The 20,104-nt window shown below is 43.7% G+C and overlaps 1 protein-coding gene across 4 annotated transcripts in view; it reads right to left on the bottom strand.

Moving 5' to 3' along the window:
• Positions 1 to 19,175, bottom strand: part of plxna1b (plexin A1b) — a 186,970-nt gene extending 167,795 nt beyond the window's left edge. For all 4 annotated transcript variants that reach the window (XM_023423435.2, XM_023423437.2, XM_023423436.2 and 1 more), the window contains exon 1: positions 19,061 to 19,175. The gene's annotated coding sequence lies outside the window, so the exon portion shown is untranslated. The remainder of the gene's footprint in view (positions 1 to 19,060) is intronic.
• Between the last annotated feature and the right edge of the window lie 929 nt (positions 19,176 to 20,104).

The following is a 20,104-nucleotide window of genomic DNA, read 5'->3' as shown; positions in this document are numbered from 1 at the left end:
GGGGGGGGGGGGTCCTTGGGGAGAAATGTGTCAGCCTGATCCACGCCTTGGACAAGACCCTCACTGCAGCCTTGTACCGTGAACATGACAGGTCGCGATGAGAAGCAGGGTGGGGGAAGATGTATGAAGTTTGAACATGGACAGGGAGCTAGAGAGAAAATACTGTGTGCAGTGCTATCTTTGTCCCCCATGGACGTTTAAGTATGGCCAAGTATTCAAGCAATAAAGACACAAGTATGCACACAAACACACACATAATTGGCTCTCCTGACAGGTATAAACCTCAACAAGAACAACAGTGAAACAGGATCCTGAACCCATCTCCTGAAACTGTGAAGTCTATAGTCTAACTGTTACTAAAGTGCTCCCACAACATCGGCAATAGGGGAAATATAGATTTCCCCAACTGTCTCAGAGTCTCTGTAGCCTCTCAGCGCATTTCTACTCCTATGTATTTACTCAAAGCGATCTTTGAGAAGTGGCACTAAGAAAGTGTTTTAGTTTTCCTCTGTGATTGCAGCTCTTAAAAGCCGCAGTTCTCTCAGGCAGCAACAGGAGATAGATGGAGAGTTTAAAAAGAAACATAAGAGGCTAAGCATGCAGTGCCACAGTACCATGCACAAAACCACATTGTCTGCTGAGCAAACATGGCACTATGTAGTCTTTACTCAAGTTTTTCCTGTTCCACCTGCAGCGTATGCAAAGAAGGGATGCATACACGCTGCAAAGAGAGCGCAGAGGCAACACTGCAGCTGATGCGTAAACATAAACTGAAACCCATCACAAACACACACACACACACAGACATGGGGCTGGGGCTTTACCACAGTGGCGCCGGGGCAGGGCAGGCAGCAGCAGCAGCAGCTACTAATTAAGAGTGGTTGGCTGAACAGCTATAGTTAGGGCTAGAGCTGGAGGGCTGAGGAGAATAGGGCGACAGGTCTGACACCGTGCCTATGCGAGTATGTGGATGTGTGTTACTAGTGGCCCTGGGGCTGTAAGCTAGGGCCCCAGTTCAAGTCTTGCTGACTCAGATTCACCACTGTCTGCCTGCAATACTGCTGGTACAGCTAGCAGGGGGGAAGAGCAAATTGCTCTTTCCTCGTCCCCGTTACTTTCTCCCTTTTCTGTTTGCTCCCTTTCTCTTCATCCTTCTCCCTTGACTCTGTGTTTTTACTCTGCATTTTTGTGCATCTTTCAGTTTCACTTCCTCTTTTCTGCTTTTCATTCCCTTGTTCCACTTTCCAGCCACCCTGTCATTTTCTGTCTCTCCCTCTTTCCTCTCTGCTTCCGTACACAGTCAATATGATTCAATAAGCTTTATTGGCAGTGAATGTGTGTGTTGAGCAGAGGTAGGGATTACAGTGGGGATCAAAACAGGAAATACATTTGCTTTTAATGGTGAGTGCCTGATAAACACTTCCTTGACGGCGATACTCCGAATCAATCTTTTCCTGTCTGTCTTTTTCTCCTTCTGACTCTGTTTATTCCCACTTGTGGATAATAGATGTTCCTGTTCTCCTGCTGCAACTGCAGTGAATCAGACAGACTTGTTGGACAACTTGGGGAATTAACAGCTCAACTGACTCAGTGCATTACGCTGTGAAATGTAAACATAAACAAGACAGGAGACATTTGTTACAGGCTCTCTGCCACTTTTACATTACTCATTTAAACTGCATAAATGGAAATAAGTGTGCAATTATCTTTAATTTAATCATTATCACCAGTCATCTCTGGCAAAAAATTTCATAATTTCTCTTAATAAACATGCACATATTTCTAACTTGATCAAGAAATCACTTATTGTTCAGTTTAAGACAATTTACTATGTTAAAATAAGGATTTTCCATATTAACATACATTAAAATGGCCTTGCGACAATATAAGAGGCTTGGCCTAGGCCTTAGTTGTTTAGCGTGCCAGCTAATCCTATTGTTGTTGTCTCTTGAGCAAGTGGCAAGCTTGATGTTAAATCCTTGCTTTTGTCTCCATGTTTCATTTGCTGCCATAAAACACCTAAAATAATAGTCCTTCTCATTTAAGTGTAGACCAGTTTAAAATCAAACCAGTTTTCAAATTAAAGTGCCATCCTCATGCATACCATGAACAAATACTGTGAAGTACAATATCACATCAAACAAACTGTGCATGACAGTGTTTAAATGTGGCTACCTACTGAACTGTCTTCGTTCAGTTACACTGCCAATCTGCTGCATTCTCAGCATTTCTGAACGGCCAGGAATGCAAAGTGACACAGCTCACATTTGAATGTTTTGTACTGTGGGAAGGTTAACGGAGGGAAATCGGAAGCTGCCGTTTTTATGTGCCAGGTCCTGCAGCGCAACTCGTCTTTCTTTCTCTTTCTCAGGACTGCAGTTTACTGTGGTGCTGGCTATATACACACAAACACAAAAACACACACACACACAAACACAGACACACACTTGCTCCTTTGTGTTTGCAGTCTAAACAGACTGTTACGGGAGAGTGTGTCAGTTTACTGTTTGTCTGTTCCTCTCTCTGTGCTCCCTGATGTTTACCTCAGCAGAACAATGGACTGCCCTGGGAAAACTTGAGCACGGGAGGTCTGAACCCGTGTGTGCGTATATTTTTCCGACTACGCATTGTAATTTTGATTGCATTTCCGTGATTCCTTCATAATATTCTCCATGATAAAAAACAAAACAAAACAAAACACAGTTACTAACCGCCAACCACCAAACCACCACCAGTGAGCCATGTGAACATTTTGGTCACAACTGAACATCCACAAAGCTGGATTGGGACATCTGCAGACAGACAGAAGACCCTCTCCTACATGTGTCTTGACACTATATAAGCCATGATATCATCTGTAAATTATTTATAATATAACTTATATGTAGTTCCAGCTAGGGATGGGCGATATGGCCAAAAATCTATATCATGATATACACAGCAGCCTCTTGCGATAATGATATGTATCACGATACATAGATTATATAATAGAATCATTTCAGAACAGGTTACATAGACCCTGAGCAAAACTAAACTGCTAAATATGTTTAAAAAAGAAAACATAGAACACAGTATGTAGACATACAACATTTATTGTGCCCCACTGTAATCATACAGTATTCTGTAAACATAAATGTTGCACATTTAAAACTGGTCTTATTTAAAAATATGTGTAATATCTAATCGTGTTTGCAAGTTAAATTGCATTCAGAGGACTCATTCATCTCTCGTAATGTAATGTAATGTGAAAAAGGCACCAGTTAACACGGTCACCAGTTAAACCGAAACACCTGCAGTCAGGGGTACATGGCTGACCGGGAGCAGCTAGCAGCTAGCAGTCGGAGTACGGAGATGATAGCCGGGGTCTACCTCCTTCGTCATCCCGGGGGGAAAGGGATCCAATGAACGGACCTGCAGCTCTTTGGACCACTTTGGATATTTACTGACATTTGGTCCGACGTTTTCGGAGATGAGAAGAGCCGCCTGTGGGATCCACAGACCGGGAGCAGCAGCTTATAAGCAGCCGGACTATGGACATGATCACCGGCTCGGTGAACCTCCGCCATCATCCCGGGGACCAAACGATCTGATGAACTGCCTTGACATTTACCGATCGGTAATATAATCCCTTTTGGAAGATAAATGTTGGTTTCACAGATGAAATTAACAACTGCAGCCGCAACATTAGTTTGTCTGAATGTAATGTGAAGCTTCATGTTTTTACTGGACTGAACAACAGCGTTTCCTCTGGGGCTGCAACATGTTATAAGTATATATAACACAATCTAAATAAATATAAATGTATTTAAATAAACAGATCAGTCTATATTGAATTTCGTTTTATGTTATTAAGTAAGACATAAGTTTGGGGTTTTATTATATCTACATTACAGAATGAATAACATCATTTAGTGCATCTCTCCGATCGTGAGGTTATTTTTTTTATGAGGAAAAAAAGGTGTCAGTGGAGCAGTAAAATCGCCATTAAGGTACACCCTGTATGCCTTGTGATTGCGTGATCAACATGCGTTATCATGATAGGGGATATAATTCAAATCTCTATCGTAGGCCATTTTTTTATCGTTTATATCGTATATCGTTTATATCGCGCATTCCTAGTTCCAGCTGAGTAAAATGAACAATGAGTGCCTCTGCCTCACTTGTTGGATGATCATAATAATCATTTCTCCAAATTTTCTTAGGTGTAGATTTCCTCTGAGAGTAGCAAAATATTAACTAATTGTCCAGCCAATCTGCTAATCAACTTTTTCTGTGTGGAGTATCAACATGTTTCTGTTGCTGATAGAAACACTTACATAGTGTAGCGCTTGCCTTACATAGAAACCACTGTGTGCGAGTGTGTGCGCGTGTGTGAGATCTGGGCCTCTAGCCAGACAACAGTTGGGCTAACTGCCTCATGTGGGCTTACCACTGAGGCTAACACTGATATGGCTATTGTGGCTACTGAACTAGGCCCTATCTGAACTACAGCTTAAAATCTGAGCATTAGCATAGTGACAGTTACTTCATCTACCTGTGACATTATTGGTGTAATTAATGCCACTATCTATTCATAAAGATTTAGCATGGTCTGATTGTTTAAAAAATGATCAAATCCATGTCAAAATTATGAAATTAGTATAAAAAGAGCGATCTCATTGTGTTTTATGAGATGAGAAATCGAACCAAAAGAGTGTCAAGAAGCACAGCATGTTATCATGAGTAAATGCCATGTAGCTTTTCAGCTAGAAGAGCTTGACACAGAGACAGACAGACAGAGAGAGAACAGAGAGGTCTGTGCCGTGCCCATCCTCATATTGGCCCAGTGCCAGGCCTGCTCCAACAGCGGAAGAAAGAGAAAGGGAGGGTGCTGTGAGCGTGTGTGTGTGTGTGTGTATATATGTGTGTGTGTGTGAGGGGGCAAACATTCCCCTGGCAGGATCCCCGGGACCCGGCGGAGGGCAGGGTTCAGCCGCTGAAGGAGAGGCTGCGTGCCCGGCAGTCAATTAGCGGCTTGCATTTACACAACAAATGGAGCTCCCACGGTTCCTCTAGCGCTCACACACACGCACACACCACTTATGAGTGTATCCACTCAGCGCTCATCAGCACACGCCAACGCAAGGTCGGAGAGATGGGGAGGAAGGGGGAGAGACAGAGAATAAGAGAGAGAGAGCAAGAGGCCAGCTATCTGCTGAAGTGGTACTCTACAAATACTAACTCATTGGCTGTATCAGAAACACAAGCAGGGCCACAGTGAGCACAAAGTAACAAAATCTCTCCTGCTGAACTCTGCAGCTGTTATACAGACATGGATACTTAGGAAAAGGGAGATCTGAATAACACTAAAATGCTGAAACAACTAGTTGATTGACAGAAAAATGCAATGAAAATTGGTTGACTGATTAATTGTTATGAAATAATTTATTAAAGAAAAATGTATGAACCATAATACCAAATATGTTCTGGCTCCAGCTTCTCCAACTTGCTGCTTCTCTCTGTTGTAAACTGAATATCTTCAGATTTTTTCTGTTTAAGACAAAACAAGTAATTCAATATTGAAGGCTCTTTGCCTATTTTTTGACATTGCTTTAGAGCGCCACCACCGGCTCACCCCACAACCTTATATTAGCCGTCTCTGCTAGCCTTGATAAGCACAATCTAGTCTTGTGGTCACTGTGGTTCTCTTTTGGTGCTTTGAAATGTTAAATGGAAATTGTTTGAAAACTACCTCAGCAGGAACAGCCAGCATCATGCATCAGAGCACACCTAATGAATCCAAAGCAAAAATTCACTTAGCGAGTTGTTAATTTGTGCATTGGCAGCAGTCAAATATTAAGTCTGTATGATTAGTCACAGAGTAAAGCTGTTGTGAGGCTGCTGACCAGCAAACCAACACTCAGCTTGCTGGGGGTTGGACACAGAGAGGTGAAGAAACAGGAAAGAAAGATAGAAGAAAACACTGAAGAGAGACAGTCAGGCAGAAAATACAGGGCATGAGTGACATATCCCTTTCAAACACTTAGTCTCACCCAGAAACCTTGCGGAAAATTGCCATGTCAGGGTGGCGTGTGAACAGGAGCTGAAGTCAATACTGTTGACTCAATAAAGTTGATCTGGCAATACCCCTGTGAGGAGCCGTTGAAATTCCCTTCAGTCTTTCTTTGCAATACAAGCGTGAAAAAGAAATACACAAAATTTCCAGGCCAAGCATGCATGAGGTTATTATATTTCCATGTATGGTGAGAAAAGCTATACCAAGAGACACACAGCAACAACTCCTCAAACTGCTCACACCAAGCTCCTTTGAGAACAGGAGATTTGAAATGTTAGGAAAACCTTAGTAGAGACCACTTGAGACCACAACTCTTTCAAAATTGTGCTATAGTAGTAATGAGTATAAAGCTGCAGCAGAGGACCTTGGTCTTTGTGTGAATGAAAACTACAGTGTATTTTACCTGTGTATTTAAATGGTAAATATAAATGGTGGAACGCACATTGACCAAGCATTCAAGATCTATACCATAAACTTGATACTTGGGGACTTCTGGGTGTAGAAGTCTTAAGACATTCAGGTGAGAACTGCCCTGTCTGCAGACAACATAGCCATATGTGTGTAAAACGTACACTCATAGTGTGAGTGCGTGGTACAGAGCTTCGCAGTCACAGTGGAAGTGGCCCATGGGTAGGAATATATACTGTTGTTGATGAGGTCGTGTGAGTTTGGAGTGTGTGTACGACTCTTATCATCGGCAGGTCGGCTTCCTAATGTGTGCGTCTCTGCCTATTCGCACCCTCTACCCATTCTGTTCATTCATCTCTTTGCCTATACATCAATCTATCAGAGACAATTATTGGTAAAACGAGACCAGTGGTAAGTGGATGAGAGGTGACCTGTGCCATACAGCAATCAAACCCCAACCACTCTCTCTCTCTCTCTCTCTCTCTCTCTCTCCTCCTGTCACCCTCCCTTTCCCTCTCCCTCCAGCTGTGCTCTGAATAGGCCCTTAAATCACTCGGCCCGGGCCCTTTGATTGGTTGACCTCTCTGCATGATTAAACAGCCATTTTCATCATGTCCTCCATAGGAGAGTGACAGAATGAGAAAGGGGGAGAGGGCAGGAGAGACAGGCACACTGATAAGGGAGGTGAGCAAGTCCAACCAAGTCCACCACCTCTCCACACTGATCATGACAGACATTTGGATCAGAGGAGGGAGAGGCTGAATCTTCAGAAAAGTGCAAACTGTTGCGAATAGCACCTCAAAGTACAACACACACTGGGAGCTCCAGTAGACCGTGATGGACAAGAATAGCAGAATAGCAAAAATCAGACGTGACGGGCTGGGGCGGGATGATATTACCTAAAATCTATGATCAATTCAAACTCAAAATAACCTTGTTTAACTAATTAACTTTAATAACTAATTTATCAGTTGGGAGCTTCATTTGTGTAAAAGCATTGGTGCCTACACAAATTAGAAAAGACTTTACACTAATTGTAAATATCACGACTGTCACATTTGTTGATGACAGATGTAAAGATAACCATTTTAATACATATGATCTTTTTAAGTTTGTCCTCACTAATTATACTTTGACTGGCCTAGACTGTAAGCTGATTGATTGGTTAAAGTTAAGGTTAGATGTCACTGTTATTATGGCTCACTATTGTCAGTTTCATTACTCTGGACACGGAAAATGTATTAAAATTTGGTTGCGGGTCAGTAAGAAAGTGATGATATTCAGTGGATCTGGTTTATAGCCCAGCCCTACAGCAAGCAACATTATTCAGCGCAATGAATATAAATGACAGTTTAGGATTTAGAGACAGCGTTATTATCCTGAGTGGCCAGAAGTGAGAGAGCAGAAAGCATGAGGTACAATTTATGCATCTCACTATTTTATGTTCCCCTTGAATCATGCAGGTGGTCAGGAAATTGCTCAAGAGCACTTCAATAGAGACTGAGTTGTTTGTATCACACTGTAATGTGGGGTAGCTAACATGTCACAGGGTCGCAATCATCATTGCTGTGACCAGCAGACCTCAACAATAATTCCATGAAATCACTGGTCTAAAGAGCGGGAGAGTTTAATTTCCTCCTCTTCCCTGAAACCAACTTCTCGTCCAATAAAATCGCCACCCCCTCATAACATCTGTTTGGCTTCCAAATAAAAAGCCGTAAAGCCGGTATGGCGGGGTGGCGCAAGCAACAGCAGCTGTTCCAGTGCTGTATTCAGTCCTTAATTAAAGTTTGACTCAGCTTCTCTGAGTTTTTGTCATCCTCCTTTCTCCACATTGTCTCTTCTTCTCCACCCTGCCTTGCACACAAGAGCTTCGCTCTACAACAACATCATTATTCTTTGCTTCGAGCTGCCTTTTTGCTGTTCTGAGTTAGCTAGTGCTGCCAAGTTCCCTCCCTCACTTCTCTGTTGTCTTCTTCTTTTCCCTCAGCTGTTTCTGGCCGAGGTGCAAACTCTGGCATCATTTTGTTCAGATTTCTCCCATCCCGCCCTTTCAAAAATCTAAACGCTCAAGGCTTTTATGTTGATGCAGCTACAAGCAGACTGGGAGACGGGCTACTTCTGAAAATGTGTCTGTGCTGCGGCCAAGTTTGACTGCAGCACTGATTGCCGAGGGCAGGATGAGGTGTGCCTCTTGAATGAGCTAAAAACAGCTTGTGCCTTGGGATGGGGATCGAGAACCGGTTCTAAATTGTTCGAACCATCAGAGTGGTATGCCTCAGAGCTTATCAATTCCTTATATCGATGCATGTTTTTTTGACAGTTACGCGTTGCAAAACGATGATGTGAAGCTTGTGCGTCTACACTGCTGGAAACTTGTGGCGGAGAGGAAGAAAAGGTACAAAGCGTGGCTTCATTTCACAAAGAAATGACAGTACTTGTTGGTAATGTCAAGTTAGGGTGGAAAAACCAACAATATGATCACCTATGAACACCTTCTACACAACATGGGCGTAAATTCCAGGAATGCCATGTATTTGACAATTGCCAACTGAGCAGCACGTCTGTTACTGAGAGAAAATACCCAAGTTATAATAAGGTGGGCCCAGCAGATTTTTTTCTTTGACTAAGAAAACCAAAATGTAAAACTGAAGCTTTCAGGGCGCCTTCGTGGCTCACCTGGTAGAGCGTGTACCACAAAGGCTCGGTCCTAACCGCAGCCGCCATGGGTTCGAATCTGACCCACAGCCCTTTGCTACATGTCATTCCTCTCTTTCCCTGACTTTCCTGTCTATCTCTCACTGTCCTATCAAAATATATATCATAAAGGCCAAAAAGTGATTTGTGAGAGTGTGTGAGTTATTCCATTGTTTTCAAGCTAATTTTTTTAGTCCAACCAGTGCCTCAAGCACCGGTTGGACAAATACTTTCTGCCAGGGCAGGCAGAGAGAGTCTGCTGGTGCAACAGGGGCCATGTCACGCTGATCTCAAGAGCCAAATGAGGTCACACTCGGATAACAATGGAGAGGCGAGCCAATCAACTAAACAGCCACATTCCTCCACATGCAATGGAAACCAAGGAAATCACAGACCTTGGTGAGGCAGAGAGAGGACACAGCCCCAAGAGAAAGACTTGGAGAGAAAGGAAGCAACTCCTCCCAGCTGCCACGCATCACCACATCACACCAGTCACAAGTTACACACCCCATTTCATTTGGAATGCAGTGGCCCGACAAGAGCTGAATGGTATCGCTGACACATTCCTTCATGTTTGCTGGCTGCTTCATCACATGCTCGGCCTCCTTATCTGCCCCAGAAAATCTACCAGCTGAGTGAACAGACTCGCTGGGGCAAACTCAAAAACAGTCAAAAACAAGTGGTGGGCAACACCTGAAGACTTTCTTCACTACCCTCTCTCTCTTCACATGGGAGCTGGCATGCCGCTGACCTATGTGACTGCTCCTGGTAGGGGGAGAGAAGGCCAGGGTCAGAGGTCACCGAGCACAACTGGAGCCGTCATGGGATGGCAATGTGTAGTTCGTACTCACACCCACCTAAATGCCCCATCCTTATGACGCAATAGCAGCTCAGAGGTTCACCCCTGGCTGGGCAAAAAGCAACAAGAGGGCCCTTGCAATAAAACCTCCATTGCCCCTCTCCACCTTTAAAGTAGGGATCAGTCTAACCTTTGACCTGCCCCTGTCCCACCCCTCCTTCTATTCTGCAGACGTCCTCCTCCTCCTGCTCTTCTTCTGTTTCTGGTTATAATCAACACCCCACCCCCTTCACGGCGGTCCACTATTGTCTGGTCTGGAGTACTTATTCCCAGAGTCCCTCTGCTCAGCTTGCCTCTGCACTGCAGGGGGTCGGGGAGGGAGAGGCAACTTAAAAGCACCCCCGAGACTCACGTTGTTGCAGTGTGGAGGTAACTGTGGTCTGCTAAAAGAATTAGGCCGAGCAGCCACCAATGTTATTCACCACATGCCGTCGAGTGGTTTTCCCCTTAACAAGCTATGTAAGGGAGGAAAGGGAGGAAAAGGGAGGGAAACTGGTTTTATGGTCCTCGAGCACATGTTTCCACTGAGGGAGTTGAAGAAAAACAACTTGTCTTTCTTGAGCATCCCAAAACTTTTGTCTAAAGTTATTCAATGTTAGAACAAGATCGCCCAAGCTGTTCAGCAATGTCTATAAGAAGGTTGTAAGGCAAGAGTGAAGCAATGATATGCAAAAGTAAGGCCTTTAAACCTCATTTGACGAGGGCACTTTTGCAGTTGGCTGCCTCTGAAATGTCAGTGTTATCATTAGCCTGTTAACCTCACAAACCTTTGGAAAGTATTTGCATTGATTTGCAAGAGGTTAGAGTAGTATTACTGGGTAACTGTAGCGCCAGTGAATAGAGAAAAGTCCCTTGTACATGTGTCTACGGTCGACATGCTATGCAGTGGCACAATGCCAACACACAATGGAGGCCAGACTCGGCGGGCTACTCATCACTTCTCCCTCTTTAACCCTTTGAGATGAGCACAAAAGAAGGACCTGACAAAGAGGCTTTGGAAAGAAAAGGAGGTAGGAGAGGGAGGAGGTGTAGGATATTCTATGCTGCTTAAGAGGAATTTCAGGCTACATTTGTTATTTGACAACTTGAATGCTCCACCGTAAGCACGGCGAAATGGGTACCAGGAGTCCAAAATTCAAATTTCTTATACAAGGACAAAAATATGGCAGTAGAGTAAGTAGACATGTTCTTACTACAAAGCCTAAAAGGCTTGCACTATTATTTATGTTCTAGTTTTCGCCAAAATAATATTTCTGTGGTTCTTTGGGGTGTCTGTTACTAACAGCAATCATTTGTCATGTGGGCTACAGTTTCAAATAAACTAATATTGCTTTGAGTCAGAGCTCAGAAAAGTTTTGAGCTGGCCCGAAAACCTGACAGGTCCCACTTGGCCCCACTGAAGAAAAGTGGCTAGTGAGAGTTAAACGTGGGGAGGTGAGAGGCTGGGAAGTGCTCCACAGTGATTTAGGGCTAAAGCTACTCAAAATCTACCCTTCTTTTTGCAGCTGAAGTGGGATCGCTTGGTGGATTTAAGAAGGCTAACTGCCCTTTCTGCTACTCTGAAAAACGAAAATGTTTTTTTCCTTTATTGACTGATTTTCAGTGAAGTGTCTGCCTACCTAAGACCTCACCACGCACTCACACAGACAAACGCACACACACACACACACACACACACACCAAACTAGCCAGGAGCACCAGCCCACATCTAAAGAGTGCCAGGCACTCAGGGGAAAAAATGAGTGGTAAACAAAATGAATAAAAGAGCACTCATCTCCATCTGGTAAACACACAGGCAGGTGCTGACATCAGAGTGTGTGGTTTATGAGCCATGGAGCGCGTGTCCATGTCTGAGTGTGCGCACACACAAACACAAGCCAGAGTGCAACTAAGGGAAAAGAGAGTGAGAGTGATCTACCTGTGTCCTACACGCATATTCACACACTTTCTCAATGTCCACCACTGCCCTGGGGGCGACACCACCATACTGTTGACCTCTCTAGAATAAGTTGCCCTTCCTTCCGCTAACATGGGGGTTGCTGCTGGCGAGCCCTCAACATAGCCACAGTAAAGGGGCCAGACAGGCAGCCAGCTGATTTATAGGCTAGCCTTTGGCCATGCTTTCCCTGGGCAAGTGGCTCTCTTCAAAGCCCCGCCTTCTATTAGTCTTATTTACAGAGCTGGGGAGTAGGGACCGCCTGAATTATTTAAGATTCCCCTTGGTAAATACAACAGAAAGCAGGAGGGTGTGTGTGTGTGTGTGTGTGTGTGTGTGTGTGTGTGTGTGTGTGGGGAAGAAGGGAGGATGAAGGATGGAAGACAGGAATAAAGTGGCAGAGAGGGGAGAAAAAAGAAGTGAGCAATTATGAGTTGTTGCACCATTAACATTAATCACAACAATAAATGGCTGTGTAAATTCTCCCGTTTCATCTCCTCCACGGTGGAGAGTGTTACCTTACATTAAACATGAGGAGTCACTGTACACACACACTCACAAACACATTCAGATAGCATCCTGTGTACCATCCTCCTGTATACAGTGTGCACATCAACAAATGCACTGCTTATCTCAATGCAAATACATGCACAGGCACACACCCACAGTGCGCTGCCTCCTCTCTCGCACAGTGGTTCTCATTAACAAGCCAAACATGCCTGAAGAGGCAGACAGACTCCAGTGAGCACAGTAAACAACCAGTAGGCTCCCTCATCTAAACTGAGACTATCTCAGCATCAGCAACACACACTTTCTGCTGATGATACTGACAGGCTGGGCTAGACACAATCCATTCAAAGATCTGCTGTTTTCCATTGAACCAGTGGGAGTTGGTGTGCTTAACTCAAAGGAAACTTAGGAAGACAGACAATGGGTGTGGGTGATGGCCATGACTCCAAACATCTGCTATATCAAAAAAACAACTAAATATTATAATGTGACACATGACACATTTTGAGTTCTTACCGGTTTTGACAATCTCTAAGAGACTAAACTGAGCAATCAGTTAAAAATTATTTTCACCCAGATTTTATCTCCCAAACCCCCATAATTTACAGTACTTGATGCCCTCTTAAGATGGACAGAGCTCAGAAACTACTCACAGTAATAAAAAGATGTAGAGAAACCACAAATGAGCTGATGTTTATAACGTTTTAGTTAAAAATAAATTTGAAGTTGCATTAACTTTTGTCCAAATAAACTCTTAAATTTTTTATGACAGGGACAATAATGAGCTTTAACTATAGTGTATCATTAAACAGCTGTCTATGGCCTCAAGGTAAATTTAATTTGGAAGCAATCTGAGACCGTTTCTGCTGAGATCCACAGTAGTAACAGTAAGCGTCTTGTTTTTTTAGAATACACACTGTACAGAAACTAAGCAAGAGGAAGAAGACAAGATATACATGAATGACCAGTATAACAGAAAGTACTAGGTACAACCTACCCTGCTGTGAGCAGAGCTTAAAGATGACAGGTATAGGTGTTGTCTAATGTTACAGGAAGGAACTGTGACTTCCTGGTCGACAGCAGACCCCAGCTCTTCCTCACAGGAGGAAATGCAAAAAGAGACATTTTTTTATGTCCATGCAAATCAGGTACCCAAGCAGCCTGTCTGAGTCAGTGTCTGAGGGGAAATGGACAGAATGCTGACAAGAGCATTAGCATGCCAGGGAGGAAACCTCAGATGCTATGGCTGTGCCCACAAGTGGCGGACGCAGTGGGATTTCTTCACAAGGCCACCAGGTCAGAAGTGGAACTGGGGTCAATGCTGCATCTTTGGACCTTCAGGCAGAATCTTCATTCTGGCTGTAACTCAATCTCAGTGGTGATGTGCCAGGGGGCTGAGGGTCAAATACAACCATTGACAATGTTTCTTTGGTTTGGTTGAGAGCCCATTCGACAAATTATGAAATTGTCAATTTGACTTAAAAAGAAAATAGATCCAGTGCAGTGCTGCCGTCAATAAAATTAAGTGCCCGCAAAATGGTGAACTGGAGAATTTCTTCGTGCCCTACTTAAGTCTATCTCGTCGCTCTGCTTTACATTTCAACCAAACTAATCAACAGCTTTTTGAACAAAAGGAGACCATGTAAATTCTGTTCCCCAACAGGCAGCACACACTACAGCGGAGACGGAGCTTATTTTCAATTTGCAACCAGATTAGCAGGCATGTTTTTGATACCGTCAGAATGGCAGGGATTTTTTTATTCCGAGTCGTCTTGAGTGAGTGGCCTTTTTAGTGCCTGCTTCAAAAAGCATCCCCCGTACCCAAGCAGCTGTCACTTTCAGCAGGCACTGTGGAGGACGGAAGCGAGGGAGGGGTCCTTTGAAGGAATGGTTAAAAGTGGGCGATAAAAATAAACTGGGAGAGAGGAGAAAATTAATTATACATAACAGACAGTTCACTTGGATGAGCACAACGGAGACAGAGAAACTAAGGCTGCTTCGCTGAGAGAAAAAAAAAAGCCATTTTCTAGCTCAGGAAATTTCTGCTCTGCCACCACAGTGGTCATATTTATTTGGCGACATCTGAAGTGAGGGATGCAACAAGGAATCTTTTTAAAGAAGGTCAAGGCATCAAACAATACAGGCCGAGCTTTCATTTCAAATTCTCCACACTGAGTCTCACTTCATGCATCTTCCCTAATTCAGGCAGTTTTTAGGGACCAAAATAAAGCTGCCAGCCCTGAGCGCACCCTCCTTCTTAAAACTGTGATGCAGCTTGCAGATAGCTCAGCCTGTCTTTAAATTCACTTCTGATTGGCGCTGATGAGGGTTTATGCTGCTGGCTCACCTGCAAACTCACCTTTTGATATGATTCGTAATGCACCAGCACATTGCAGTTCAACACCGCCCACTGACTCTCAATCCCAGCTTCTTATTCGGGCCAAATGGAGGTCATTCCTATTTGAGCAGTCAGTCAAGACAGGCCCGCCAGGTATTGGCGAGTGAGTTTATTTCATATTAAGCTTGTCGGCTGGAGAGGTGTTAGCACCATGAGAGCTGTGGGTGTGTGTCTCTGGATGTGTGTGTACAACAGCAGGGCCTTCGGGTAGAGCCCTGCTGCTGGTCCCTCTTTAGTGCGTTTTAATATAGCTGCTGCTGCTGCGTTGCTCCTCGCCTCGGGGCGCCTCACAAACCCCAGAGAGACCAAGTGAAAACACTCAAATACTGGGAGAGATGATGGGACAAGGTTCAAGAAGAGATGGAGAGATGACAACATGAAGAAACAGGAGAGGATGCGACTAAAGCAAGAAAAGACCAACACAGAGGAAGTATAAACAGAGGTGTTAAAAAAGAGCAAGAGACAGGGAAGCACAGATTGAATGAAATGCACTCGGAGCAGAGCGCCAGCAACACAGCTAACCTCTTTAGCAAGACTGACACAAATGAAAACTTATGTAATAAAAACATGCCATCTCCACCAGCTATGATATGAAAGAAGATATTGCATTACAGCGCCGCAGTGCCAAGGAAGCCTTCAATCACGTATGGGGGAATGAGTTCAGACCAAGGCATACCCAACACTCTCCAACATAACCCTTGCATTGTTTTGGTAGGATATCCTCTTTCACTAGTAGTAAATGCTTCTTCCTGCACTAAGGAGCAGCAACAGATAGGCACTGCCAAGTTAAGACTAGTTGTAGTAGACTGTTTGAAAAAAAGACAAATTGGGGATTTTAGATCACTGAATATTGTGCCAGGGAGTCCAGACAGACAGACAGACAGACAGAGAGAGAGAGAGAGAGAGAGAGAGAGAGAGAGAGAGACAGAAAGAGAGAGAGCATGAGGGAAGAGTGAGGAGGGCCTTACATGTGTATGGTCTCTTCTCTAGAGAGGAAAACAGAGATGGAGGGAGGAAAGAACCAGCCAGGAAGACCCAGAGAGGAAGCGAGAACGAGGGAGACGGATCAGAAAAATGAAATTAAGAAAAAGGTGGTGAGGAAGAAGGGAGGTAGACGCAGACTACGGTGGGAGGAGGGTGGGGAGAGAAAGCCTGAGTGGCAGCATAAGTCTGGAGGCAGGAAGAACGGCACAGGAGTGGAGGCAAAGAGAGAAGGCGAGAAGAGGAAATGCCGAAAGATGAGGTTGTCACACAGCTTTAAAATGTCGAACAGTAAGGGAAACTGGAAAAGGAGCTGGATTTTGCAGTCTAGCCACACACACACTGCACACCGCGAGTGTGAACACAGTCCATATATCGGCTCGCTGCATGAAAGCAATGAATCACAGTACAGTATACCCTGAAGAATAGTGTTATGCTCTGAAAGCCTTTTCACATATATAAACAATTTCAGTCACCCAGTGAAGTAGTTTTTCACTCCAACTGAGAAAGTCCCATGTGTGCTTCAAGGAATTTCATTCAAACCCACTTCTTTAATTCCCTTTTCCTAAAACCCTTCATCAGTATGTGCACTAAAACTAAATATTTAGGGCTGGTCTTACAGCGCTAACTCACAATTTAATTCTCACTTGAGCAGAGCTCTTCTGCTTTGTCATCCATCTACAATCTAATTAGACCTTAAATATGCCGCTCACTGAAAAGTCCAGAGGAATGCGACGGGGGGCAAGCCACACAAAGGCAGGACCAGAGGGGTGCAAAGTGCACATGTCAGCTTGAATTCCAAAGTTTGGACATCACAGATTTACCCTTCACGGCAGCAGACAGGCCGGGCAGGGCAGACTTTCAAAATTCATGACACTGCTGGTTTATTGTGGGGCAGATCTGTATCATAATTAGGTAAGATTGAGGCAAATTGGTAGTAATTTTCTGGCTGGGTTGCCAGCTTTCATGTAAAATGCCATGCAAGGTCACAGTTTTGCAAAAAAAAAATGTTTTCCTGAATAACTCAGCTTTATAAAAAGGTGGGAACTTTTTGACACCATGAAGTAATAATCATCTGGGCAAAATAGTTTCTCACAGATTTTCCCCAGTATCATTGTGACTCATGTCAGATAACAATGTGTGATTTTTGGACATCTCTAAAATATCCTTATTAATCACTTGGAGATTTTTTCACAGCCACCTATAAGATTTTGTAATTTCAGGATTGTGCAAGCTAAATAAATAAAAAAAGAATGTGATTATGTAGCCCTTGCAAAAAGACAACTGGTCACTATGTTTGGTTACATTAGTGCCACTCTTCGCCGTCAGTCACACACTGTAAAATAAAGCTTGTTTTGACTGAACAGGTTAGGTGCCCTTCTGTTGTATGGTTGGTTACATGTCAGCCTGCATGTGGTTGAATGATTTAAAGCTGTGACTGGGCAGCACCTCTTAAACAAACACTCATGTCATGGTTCAAATCCCACATCATTTACATGTGAATGCTGGTCATCGCATTGAACTGTCAATAAGAAGCTGCTGCTTGACTGAACTGAGGCAAAATTGGGTCGTGTCAGTTATAATGAAGAGTTACCACATTAGTCACATAACGCCTGTGTCTTATAGGGATGTTCAAGTGGTGCAATAGTAGATTAAAAAAACACCAATCACTGCCAGCAGGTTTTTATCAACTGTCTAAATTGCACTGCAGATACAGTGAAGGACTCCTACTTGAATATTAAATAAAAAATTTTGAGTCCATAGGCTTCATAGTCGGGCCCCACTCCCCCTCCTTTCTCTCCAAAAAGGTTAAAATTATGTCTAAGCCCTTGCTCCTCTAATATGATTCATGAATACATGTTTAAAATGGGCTCCAAATGAATTCACGTAGCGTGCGGGGGTCGGGGTGGGTAGTCTAATTTGGTTAACCAGGATTTGATTAAAAAAAAAAAAAAAAAGAACTGAGGAGAATCCGATAGAGCAATGAGAGCATTTTCAATAGCTGACAACCAATGCGCACTCAACACACCCACAGACAGCCCTCACCACTCCATCCAATGCTCAGATGGGGAATTCAATTGCTGTCGAATAACAAAGCTTACAAATTGCCTCTCATTCGTTAGCAGATTAACGCTCTTTTCACACCACACCAACACAATTTCTAATTATTTAAAAGCTAATAAGGGAATCGATTTCTTTTAAAGCAAGCACCACCACCCCCCACCCCCCCCCCAAGAGAAATCCAACACAACTCCTCCCTTAGGTCCATTTAAGAAAGCCGGGGCAATGTCCATTCAAATATGAGGAAATTAAGAAGCATGAAGGCAAATGTGTATAATACAGCCATGCAGCCTACTCCAGTCTCCCCGGACTATTTATCCAGGCGACAGTGAGTGTCAGCTCCGCGAATACCTGTAATTATGTATGGTGGTGGTGGCATTCCTCCTCTGAGGCAATGCAACAGCCACCCTGAGCCAGATAAGCCTGCTAACCGGTCTGTGTCACCCAACACGGGTCCAGGAGCTTTCTATTAGTACAACACTCCAGATATGACAGCAAAATGAAGCTTTTCCAGGTCAGAAAAAGTCCTTTCTTACTGCAGCCGACGTTTCTCCAACCAGCCAAAAACTCACCTCACACTGCACCAAATCCGAGGTTACTTGCAAAAAAACACACCAACCTTTCCTTAGTTTCAGGCGCCAGGTGCTCCGCGCAACATAATTAAGAAAAACAAAAATAAAAATGCCCAATTTAAATTTAGTTAGCAAGCTAAAGAAAGCCTCGTTCGGCGCCCAAAATATCCGCAGTTTTAGTTTAGTATGGATCAATCCGACTGGTTGGTCACACCGGGGCGCACATTCAACACACGGCTCACAGAAACACAAGCCTTCACACACCAACACACCTAAAATAACTGGATGTTAGCGCTACTCTTGCCTTATCTTCCCCATGCCCCCTTTTTTCACGACTGGGTTCAGTTTGGAGCCTAAAAAGCTCTTCAAACTCGTGGGGGAAACCAGACGCCGAAAGTGGAGGAGACATATGGGGAGAAACGGGAGGGGGGAAAACACAACGACAAACTCGCCACACGGAGCAACGGAAAGAAAAAAAAATGTAACCTAAATATTTCTCAGCCGGCTCCACCAAAAAAAACCCCGCTCCTTCCACACGAAGAGAACAAAAAAAACCCTGCGCCAGAGTTTTCGTGGTACTTACAGATTCAAGTGACCCGTAGGCTCGATATCCTCGCCATGGTTTTAAATTCCAAAACTTGGGGACATTTCCACTCTAGTCACGGAGTGGAGGTGCTCTCTCTCCGACAGCTCCCTGCGTGTGAATGGAGAGGGGAGGAATGCAGCTCCGGTTCTAGGTGGAGGGAGGAGGGGGAGAGGGACGGAGGGAGGGAGGAGGCGCTCTGATGCTGCAGTACCTCACTGTGCCGATAGAGGGCGCCCACGGGCCGACTCCCGGTGTGACTGGGACACGGGAGGGAGCCTTTACATTACATTAATATTTGAAGTAATCGCATTTGCCACACTTTTAAACGTTAATTTATATCATCTTGTCCTTAATTGTATTTTATTTTACTAATGTAAATCCGTTTTCATCTTTTTATGGAATTTATTCATTATTTGACATCCTCTATGTTTCTTGCATTCCTCTTCTTACTTGTATTGTAATGACCTCTTGTCATGTTCTGTATACATATAAATGAAATATAAATAAAGTTCATTAAACATTTAAAAAGCATCATTGTGTCCCCAGTTCAAAATTAAAATCAGGGAAAGAACCGACTCAACCTCACTATTGCACTCTGATTACTTTCATTAGCTTTGTCATATTTTAGGTATAATAGTTCTTGACAGGCAAGAGAAAAAGGCAAAATACAAGGTCAGGAAATGTCATTTTTGTCATTACATACACAAACAATTTTTCTGCTGTGCCACATTTTGACACAGAACACCTGATGCTATTTAAAAGGCCTCCTGGGCGTCTCACATTCACTGTAAAAATACTCCCAGAAGTGATATTTTAATTTTACAGGGATATCTGTCACCAGAATGTCAACAAAAATTAAGCCAGCATAACAGAGTGCAACTGTAAAATCACGGTTAAGTAAACAGAACATTCTTTCAAATAGAGTATTCTTTAACTACTCAACACTACCTCAGGGCCAAATTCAAAAGTATACATAAAACAAAGTCATAGATCTTGGTAAAGTGTAGTACCACTCCTACAACTACAACTGATCACAAAATC

This window comes from Seriola lalandi, unplaced genomic scaffold (genome assembly GCF_002814215.2).
Source record: "Seriola lalandi dorsalis isolate HSWRI2012SDOR001 ecotype SW California unplaced genomic scaffold, Sedor1 jcf7180002054692, whole genome shotgun sequence".
In the NCBI taxonomy this organism is placed as follows: domain Eukaryota; kingdom Metazoa; phylum Chordata; class Actinopteri; order Carangiformes; family Carangidae; genus Seriola; species Seriola lalandi.
This window is presented reverse-complemented; position numbering and strand designations above follow the sequence as displayed.